Genomic DNA, 8,289 nt, shown 5'->3' with positions numbered 1-8,289 from the left:
CCCAGCTTCTGGGAGTGCTGTCTGCAGAGAGCCTCCAGCTGTCAGCCCCTTGGGTTGAATCCCTGCCTCACCTGCAGGGAGCCACCTTGCCCAAGGTCACACCCCTTTCCTGGGATGGCTCTGTCCAGTGATTACTTGAGGAAAGGATAAAGACCTAGCTATCCTGGCCTAACACAGGACAATTCTGAAGACCCATTTTAACTCCTGGGTTCTGGGTTCCCTGTGGGGTTAGTCAAGGTTATTGCTGAGCCTCCACACTAGCTTGACCTTTACCCCTGTCCACTCCTGCTTCCTGCCCCTCCCTTCTACAAGAGTTGATCTCAAGGACATTCACTAATAAACCTCCCAAACACTAACCTCTGCCTCCTTGGAAAACCTAACCTGGGACACACATAATTAAAACAATAGTTCTGCAACAACATTTATCCTTTTCATGTGTTGTGCACGCTCATATTATCTATGATATTCCATTTTTTTTTTATGTTGGTCGTGACCCACTAAATTGTTTTCATGACTCAGCCATGGTTTGAAAATACTAGCTTGAACTATGTCCATGAAGCACAGAAGAGTCAGTATGTACTTTGGGTTGTCTTTGGCTGCAAGTAAAAGAATGCCTGGCCAAACACAGATTAAATAACAGAGGTTTACTTTTTACGTAACAACTGATTTAGAAACTGGTGATTCCAGAGTTTGTTCATGACTCAACAACTTCAAAAGCCCAGATTTTTTCCATGTTTCTCCACCATCCTTGACATGTTGGCCATGTCTCCTCATGGCCACAAAATGGCTGCCACTGCTCCAGGTTGTCCTCATGCAACCATCTCCAAAGAAAGTTGGGATGGGAAGCATCTCTTCACACATTCCTTTTAATTCAGGAAGAAAAAAATTCTGCAGAAGCCCCAGGTGCAGACTTCGTCTTATTTCTCAGTGTCCAGAACTAGGTCACTGTTCATGTCTAAATCAATCTCTATCATCTAAAGTTCCATTTCATTAACAGACAAAAAGGTGAAGGTTGGTAAGCAACCAACAAGGTCTGCCACAGTCCATATCAGGTATCCCATTCAGACCTTATTTCATTCCAGGATCCAATGTCAAAGGCCCTGAGGTGAGACAGAGTCACTGATCTTAGACAGATTCACAGCAATCATACCACCACTCAGCATCCTAGACCCACAACAGACATCACTAGTAGATCACAGAAGTCTTTCCCACTGAGCAGGAATGTGATTTCACAATGTATTCCAACAGAGTACTTTATGCACCCATTACCAACCTATTAGAATTAGAACCTGAGATGAAATCTGGTTCCTGCCCTGGCCTCTAGACCAGGGGATAACAATGGCAACAGACATGAGGATGATTAACAAGTTTTTTGCTCTGTGTTTTCAGAACACTCTCGTTAACTCACACTATTCAACCTTCTCACTTGTTATATTTCCTTCTTCTCTTGGCCTATCTAATTCCCATTTGTCCTTGAAAGAGGCCCAACTCAAGCTGGATTCCTCCAGGAAGTCCCCCTGGTATAACCTCATCTAAAAGTATTTGCTGAACCCACTGATCAATCTTAACAATACTCAAAGTAATATAACCAGACATTGTGTGCCTGCTACCGGTTCACAAGAAATATGGGACTTATATTAAATGACACATGGGATGTAATTAGCAAAACTCTAAAATGTCAGACACGAAAGAACCAACGACCTAGTGCCATTAGCAAGTAAATGACATTTTAAAAAGGAAGGGAAATTTTGTCGATTTGTATCAGTTATCTGTTTGCCACAATAACGCTATGTAATAAGCCACACTAGAACATAGTGATTTAAAATAACGGTTAATTATTTCTCATGAATCTGTGGTCAGATGGGCAGTTCTTTTGGTCTGGGGAAGTCTCAGTGGAATCGTGCAAGACATCTCAAGGCCCAGACCCAGAAATCATCACTTCTGCTGCATCCTATTGGCCAAAACAAGTGACATGATCAAGCCTAGATTCCAAGATGGGGACATAGACTCTATCTCTCAAAAGGAGAAGCTGCAAAGTCACAGAACTAAGGCAGTGGATACAGAGACAGGCCATTTATTGCAACCAACCCACCACAGGTTTAAAAGAAACCAAGTACATTATCAACCAAATGCAATGTGTGCCCCTGTTCAGATCTGGATTTAAACTAACCAACTGTAAGACCTCATTTTTGTGGTCATTAGGGAAAATAGAACACTGACTATTAAATGATAATAAAGAATTGTTGATTTTTAAGTATGATAATGGTCTTGTGAATTTTTTCAAATGCCCTTATTGTTAGAAGTACATACTGAAGTATTTGTGGGTGAAATGATATGATGTCTGGGATTTATTCTAAATGTTCTATTAAGAAAGGAAATAGGGGGGATGGATAGATGTACCAGAATGGCAAAAACCATTGATAGCTGTTGAAGCTGGGTAATGCACACGTGGGGGTTTATATTACTATTCTCATTACATTACGTGTATGTGTTTGAAATTTTCCATACTAAGAAATGTTTTAAGATTGTTCAGCTTTCTTTTGCTCAGATAGTTTTGTAGAGTGTTGTGTGATTATCACTGATGGTTCAAGAACATTACGGAGAAGGGCTCAATGTGGTGCTCACCTGTCTTTAACGCCTATCAAGTACTCATTAATCCCTCTTCATAGCTAAATGAGAGCAGGTCACAGGCTCCGGAGCCCTTGGAAGGAAAAGGATATAGCAAGAATTTCATATCATTGCTTGATTGTCACTGCATTTATTTCTTGCTATTACCTTTTCTCTACCATGAGTGATGCTGCTTTTCTCTTTATGGATAGTGACAAGAAGTTCTCTTTTTAAATAAATTAAGGTTATAAACAGTAACTTTTTAAGTGATCAAATCAACAATGCAGATAGTAAAAGGTTATGGTTATGCTAAAACTGAAGATAGTTGTTTTCATTAAGGTCGACTACCTTGTTCTAACAAACATTTCCAAATCTCACTGGCTTTATGTAATAAAGTTCTGTTTTTCATGTTACAGCCCAGGGGGATGAGAGCTCTGCTCCATGAAGTCATTCAGGGACACAGGCTCCTCCCAGCTGGTGGCTCTTAAAACCTCCAGGCTTTGGGGACCTTCTGCATTGGCAGACTGGAGAAGTGACAGTGAGTCTACAATGTCACATGGAAGGATAAGGGGACCAGTCCTGGACATGCACATCTCATTCCAGCCCACATTCATTAGCTAGAACTTCATCACATGGTCCCGCCTAGCCGCAAGGGAGGCTGGAGATGGAGCCATAAGTTCAGGAGGAAGGGGGTTTGGTGAACATTTAGCATTACCTCTGTCAAAGTGACCCTCAAATGACTGAAATTTGAGAAAAGCCATTCTAAAAGATGAAGCCCAAATGCCTCAGTGTGGCACAGAGAGGCTTTTATGATTCCAGCTATATCAGTCATGGTTCGACCAGAGAACCACTATGAACACCACAGAAGAAAGAATTGATTACAAAGATTAGACTGTATACTATTGTGGGAGCTGGCAGAGCAGCCTATTCAATGATCTTGTCTCTGCATCACTTAGATCAGCTGTCAAGGGGAAAGGCTAGGCATGAATGAGAACAAGGACAAATTGGAACCTGGGATAATGAACTTGGAGCCACAAGGACAAATGAAACCTGTGTCCACAATGCCTGGGGCCCCGCATTTACCTTCAGAGCATAAAAAGCATGGCTTCAGTTTCACTACCACCTTCCAAATCTCACGCAGATTTCTCCTTAGCCAGTGCTAACCCAGGACCATACAGGGAAGGTAATTCTGGAAAAAAGTTCTTGCCTAGCTAGACACAGTACAAGCGACTTCATGGGCCTGTGGAACATCGGCCTCAGCCAGCTCATATCTTCCACTCCAGCCGGGCCAAGTACTTGTATTTCCTCAACTGTACCAGACATTTCCTCACTTTATCCATGCTGTTCCCTCTCCCTGGAATGTTCTTTCCTATCATAGTCTTGTGCCCAAATCCTCCTCAGCCTTCAAGATCTGGTCAAATGTCACCCCCTCTCAGAAGCCTTCCTTGAAGTCCCCAAGCAGCGATGGGAGAGTGACGGAGCCATAAATAAAGTGGAAGGTTATACAATATGCCATGCAATCCTTCTCCACAAACCTTGAAATCTTCAGCCAAGTCGCTAAATGCACTAAATACTGAGTGTGACTGGATTTCGTCTCAAAAGTAGGGATGAGGCTGGGCTTCACATCTGGGTTTGGCTCAGGCTGGAAGCAAGATAGCTCACACAGGCACATGAGCTCCGAGATGGGGAAACCCATGAGAGTGAGGCAAGCGTATTTCCCTGTCCTGTTGATGTTGGACTTGGACTTGGCCATGCGATTGTTTTCAGTCAATGGAATGTGGGCAGAAGTGATATGCTAGTTCTGAGCCAAGGCGTTATGAAACTTTAATGTGTCTGCTCACCCCTTGCACTTCTGCTATTCACCATGAAAGGAGCATACCACAGCAATTGCTGATCCAAAGGGGGTGAAAGACTTGTAGAAAAAACATACAGAACATACCTGAACTCAGCTGCAGCCTGGAGCCGAGCCCGGGTGATTCCAGAAGAGCTACAGTTCACAGGGAGACAAGTGAGCAAAAAAATAAGTGTTGTCGTATAATAGCTAAATTGAGACATAATTCACATACCATAAAATTCACCCATTTAAATAGTACAAGTCAACGGTTTTTCAGCATATTCACCATTGTGCAACCATCACCAGTTTTCTCACCCCAAAAGGAAACCGCATGTCCATTGTGTTAGCAGTCTTTCCCCATTTCCTTGTTTGTTACACAGCATTACGGTGGCAACCGCTGACATACTTGTATACACAGGTGTTGGAAACACATCCAGTGTAAACAAGTCCACATTTTACGTTCTCCTTGCAGAAGATCGGAAGAAAGGTTTGCATGCACACATCCTCACAGACTCCCCTACACACATTCATACAATAGTACACACACGCTCAGACACACTTCTATAAACGTATCACACATTCACACCCAGGGAGACTCACACTCATTTTCACTGACACAGTCCAAGATTCATATACAAAGTCATGTGCACACACTCACAATTACATGCTTATAGACACACACACACCCAGAAAGCAATTTCCCAAACTCCAGTCATTCCAATGACTCATCATAATTTCTCCCACATCTGCATATCACATATGCTTTTGTTTCCTTAATTTTTTCCCTTAAAATGACTCACATTTTTATTTAAATACATTCGTGTTTAAAATAAAGTGCTAGAAGCAGACGGACCTCATCCTTCCCAGTTGCTGTTGCCCCTTCTTTCGGCCACGTCCAAACCTACCCATTACAAGCATGAGAAGGAGGCTGAGAGCCACCACCTCCAAGAAGCCCCCTGACCAATGGCATGTGACCCATATAGTGGCACAGGACCATGCACTTAGAAAGGCCTCCTGGGCCGGCTGAGTGGCGTGTTGGTTAAGCGGTGGCTTGGGACGCCAGCTCTGAACAGCAGGACCCCGGTTCAGATCCCACATGAGGGCCAGTGACGCTGCGTCCTCTACAGCTAAGAGGGTGAGCAACAGCTCGACCTGGAGCTGGGCTGTCATAAATCACAGGCGGCGACAGCATAGGCTGCAGTGAAGCTGCAGTGGGCTGCCATAAGCTACCGTGAGTTGCTGGCAACCTGCCTGAGCTGCCAAGAGTCGCCGTGAGCGGCCGTCCAGTGGCCGGCAACTGATCTGCCTCACCCGGGAAGAACACAACGATAATACCAACATGGGCCAGTGAAGCGATGTCCTCCACCACTAGACTGAAGAACAAAAGGACAGCAGCTTGTTGGTTCCCCTTCCCCGATTCCCCAATGCTGTTCCCCTCCCCCAATTCCCCAATAAAATCTTTAAAAAAAAAAAAAAAGACTTCCTGCTTTCTTTCGTGCTCTACTGTCAGCATTTGGAAATTCTTAATATTTTATTAATTATAATTTTAATTATAATTTGAGTAATTATAATAATTTTAATACATTTAATAAATTTTAATAATTTATTAATTATAATGTATTTTCCTTTTGCACTGGACGTCACAATTCTGTACCCTCTCCTGCCCAGACCACTGAGTATCCCAGCTTCTATGGACATCCTGAGGTGGCAGTTCCTCTGCTGGACCATGCACTGACCCAGGGCTGGCCACATTTCATGCAGCCCGCACCTTGCAGTCCTGGAAGCTGTGAGTTTGAAACTCGGCTCTATCTGCCAGATGAGTAACCTTGGGTGAGCCTGCTATGACCTCTGCATGGCCAGGACAAGAGTAAACATGGAGGCCCACAGGCCATGTGACTAAAAGTCTTCATGGTAAAAACCAAACTTATAAACTTATAAATATGTTCTAACTTCCTGTTTTAACAACTATACTTTAATTTCAAGAAAGTCAAAAATACGCATAAAGCTGTGTTTTTACATGTCTGAAAACTGGCAAAATATAAAGGTGACTGAATTAAATTGTCATTGTGCATGTCTAGATATTGTATTGATGTATCAGTGATATCTAAATCAATAATTTAAGAAGATATACATAACCAATAAATTACTATATATTTATTCCATAAAACTTATTTTTCTTGCCTTCATTTTAGCAAAATCATCCATCATGTTATTATAATCAAGATTTTTACATAATTTGTGTTATTGACAGTGATGATCTAAAGGAATTAAAAAATAAGGTGAAATTATATCAAAATATACAGTTTGAATATATTTTGATCAGAAATGTAAATTAAATGTAGAAATATAACAATTTAAAATATTTTGTTTTTAAAAGTTATTTTTCTCCTAAAATATTTTTTCTGTGAAAATTAAATTATCTGTTAAATTAAAATTATCTTTTAAAGTCAAAAGGCAAAACGCAAATATAAAATAAAAATTACATTTAAAAATAAATTATTTAAATAAAGCTACAAATGTTCATTTTAAAATTTAATTAAATTCTAATAACTACTCAAAAATAAAACTGCTTACTATCCTAGAGTTCAGTGTCTAATAGTGAAAGTAAAGGAATGTGTCACACTTCATGCATTTTACATCTAGATCTACATAGTATATTCAAACTTAAGGGTAATATGAATCACTTAATATTTCAAAATGATCCTCTGTTGCTGTGTTAGTTATATATTGCTATGTAACAAATAACCATTAATTCAGCAGTTTAAAACAAGACAGATTTACTATCTCACGGTTTCAATGGTCAAGAATCCAGGCATGGCTTAGCTTGAACTCTCTTCAGTCTCTTACAAGGCTGCATCAGGAAGTCAGCCAGGACTGGGGTCCCATCAGCGACTCCACAGGGGAAGGACCTGCCTCTAAGCTCATGTGGAGGTTCAGGACTCAATCCATTATGGGCTGCCAGACAGAGAGCCTCAGGTCTTTGCTGGCTGTTGGCTAAAACCCACCCTGTTTCATGCCACACGAGCCTCTCCATATGGCTCAAAGCCAGCAAGGAGGAAGGTCAATAAGAAAAGTCTGCCTGCAAGGCAGTAGTTCTAATCTTATGCAAGGTAATCACAGATGTGAAATCCTATCACCTTTGCTGTATTCTATCAGCTAAAAGCAAAGTACAGGTCCTGCTCACACTCAAGGGGAAAGGGTTACACAGGAGTGTGAATGCCAGAAGGCAAAGGTCATTGTGGGGCAGCTGAGAGGCTGTCCCCCACAGCTGCCACGTGCAGTTGTTGCAAGGATTACACTAATGTGTGAGTGCCTCCAGAACCACAAATTGGAGCACAAAGAGAAGCCTGAGAATTCCTTAAGCATTTATGCTATCAGTTCATTCATTCGTCTTTGCTCTTATCTAAGTAGAACAGTACTTCCAACTTTCAAAGTGTCCCCACCCTAGAAGCATGGCCAACTCTGATTTGGCAGGCGCACAAGCGGTGAAGCTTCACCGCATATGGACACAAAGGTCACTTTGAGGTCACAATCTAAGAGATGTGGAGGAGCTTTTTCCCAGGGCCTGAATGATGTTAATGAGGAAAGTGGATGTTTATTTAGGGTAAGAGGGTGTGCTGTGACAGCCTGAAACTCCAAGTGACAGAGGCTCACGTGTGTTTTTTAATAAATCCTTTGTGTGTGTGTGTGTGTGTGTGTGTGTGTGTGTGTGTGTGTGTGATATATTCAGGGCTGCTTGAGCATGCTCACATCATGGCAGCTGTATTCCCACAGAAAAAGGATGAGAGGCAGGGAAAGAGGGAGGGAAAGAGAAAGGGAGAGGGGGAGCGGGAAGATAGATAGATAGA

This window comes from Hipposideros armiger, unplaced genomic scaffold (assembly GCF_001890085.2).
Source record: "Hipposideros armiger isolate ML-2016 unplaced genomic scaffold, ASM189008v1 scaffold_128, whole genome shotgun sequence".
NCBI classification, from domain to species: domain Eukaryota; kingdom Metazoa; phylum Chordata; class Mammalia; order Chiroptera; family Hipposideridae; genus Hipposideros; species Hipposideros armiger.
Note: the sequence above shows the minus strand (reverse complement) of the source record.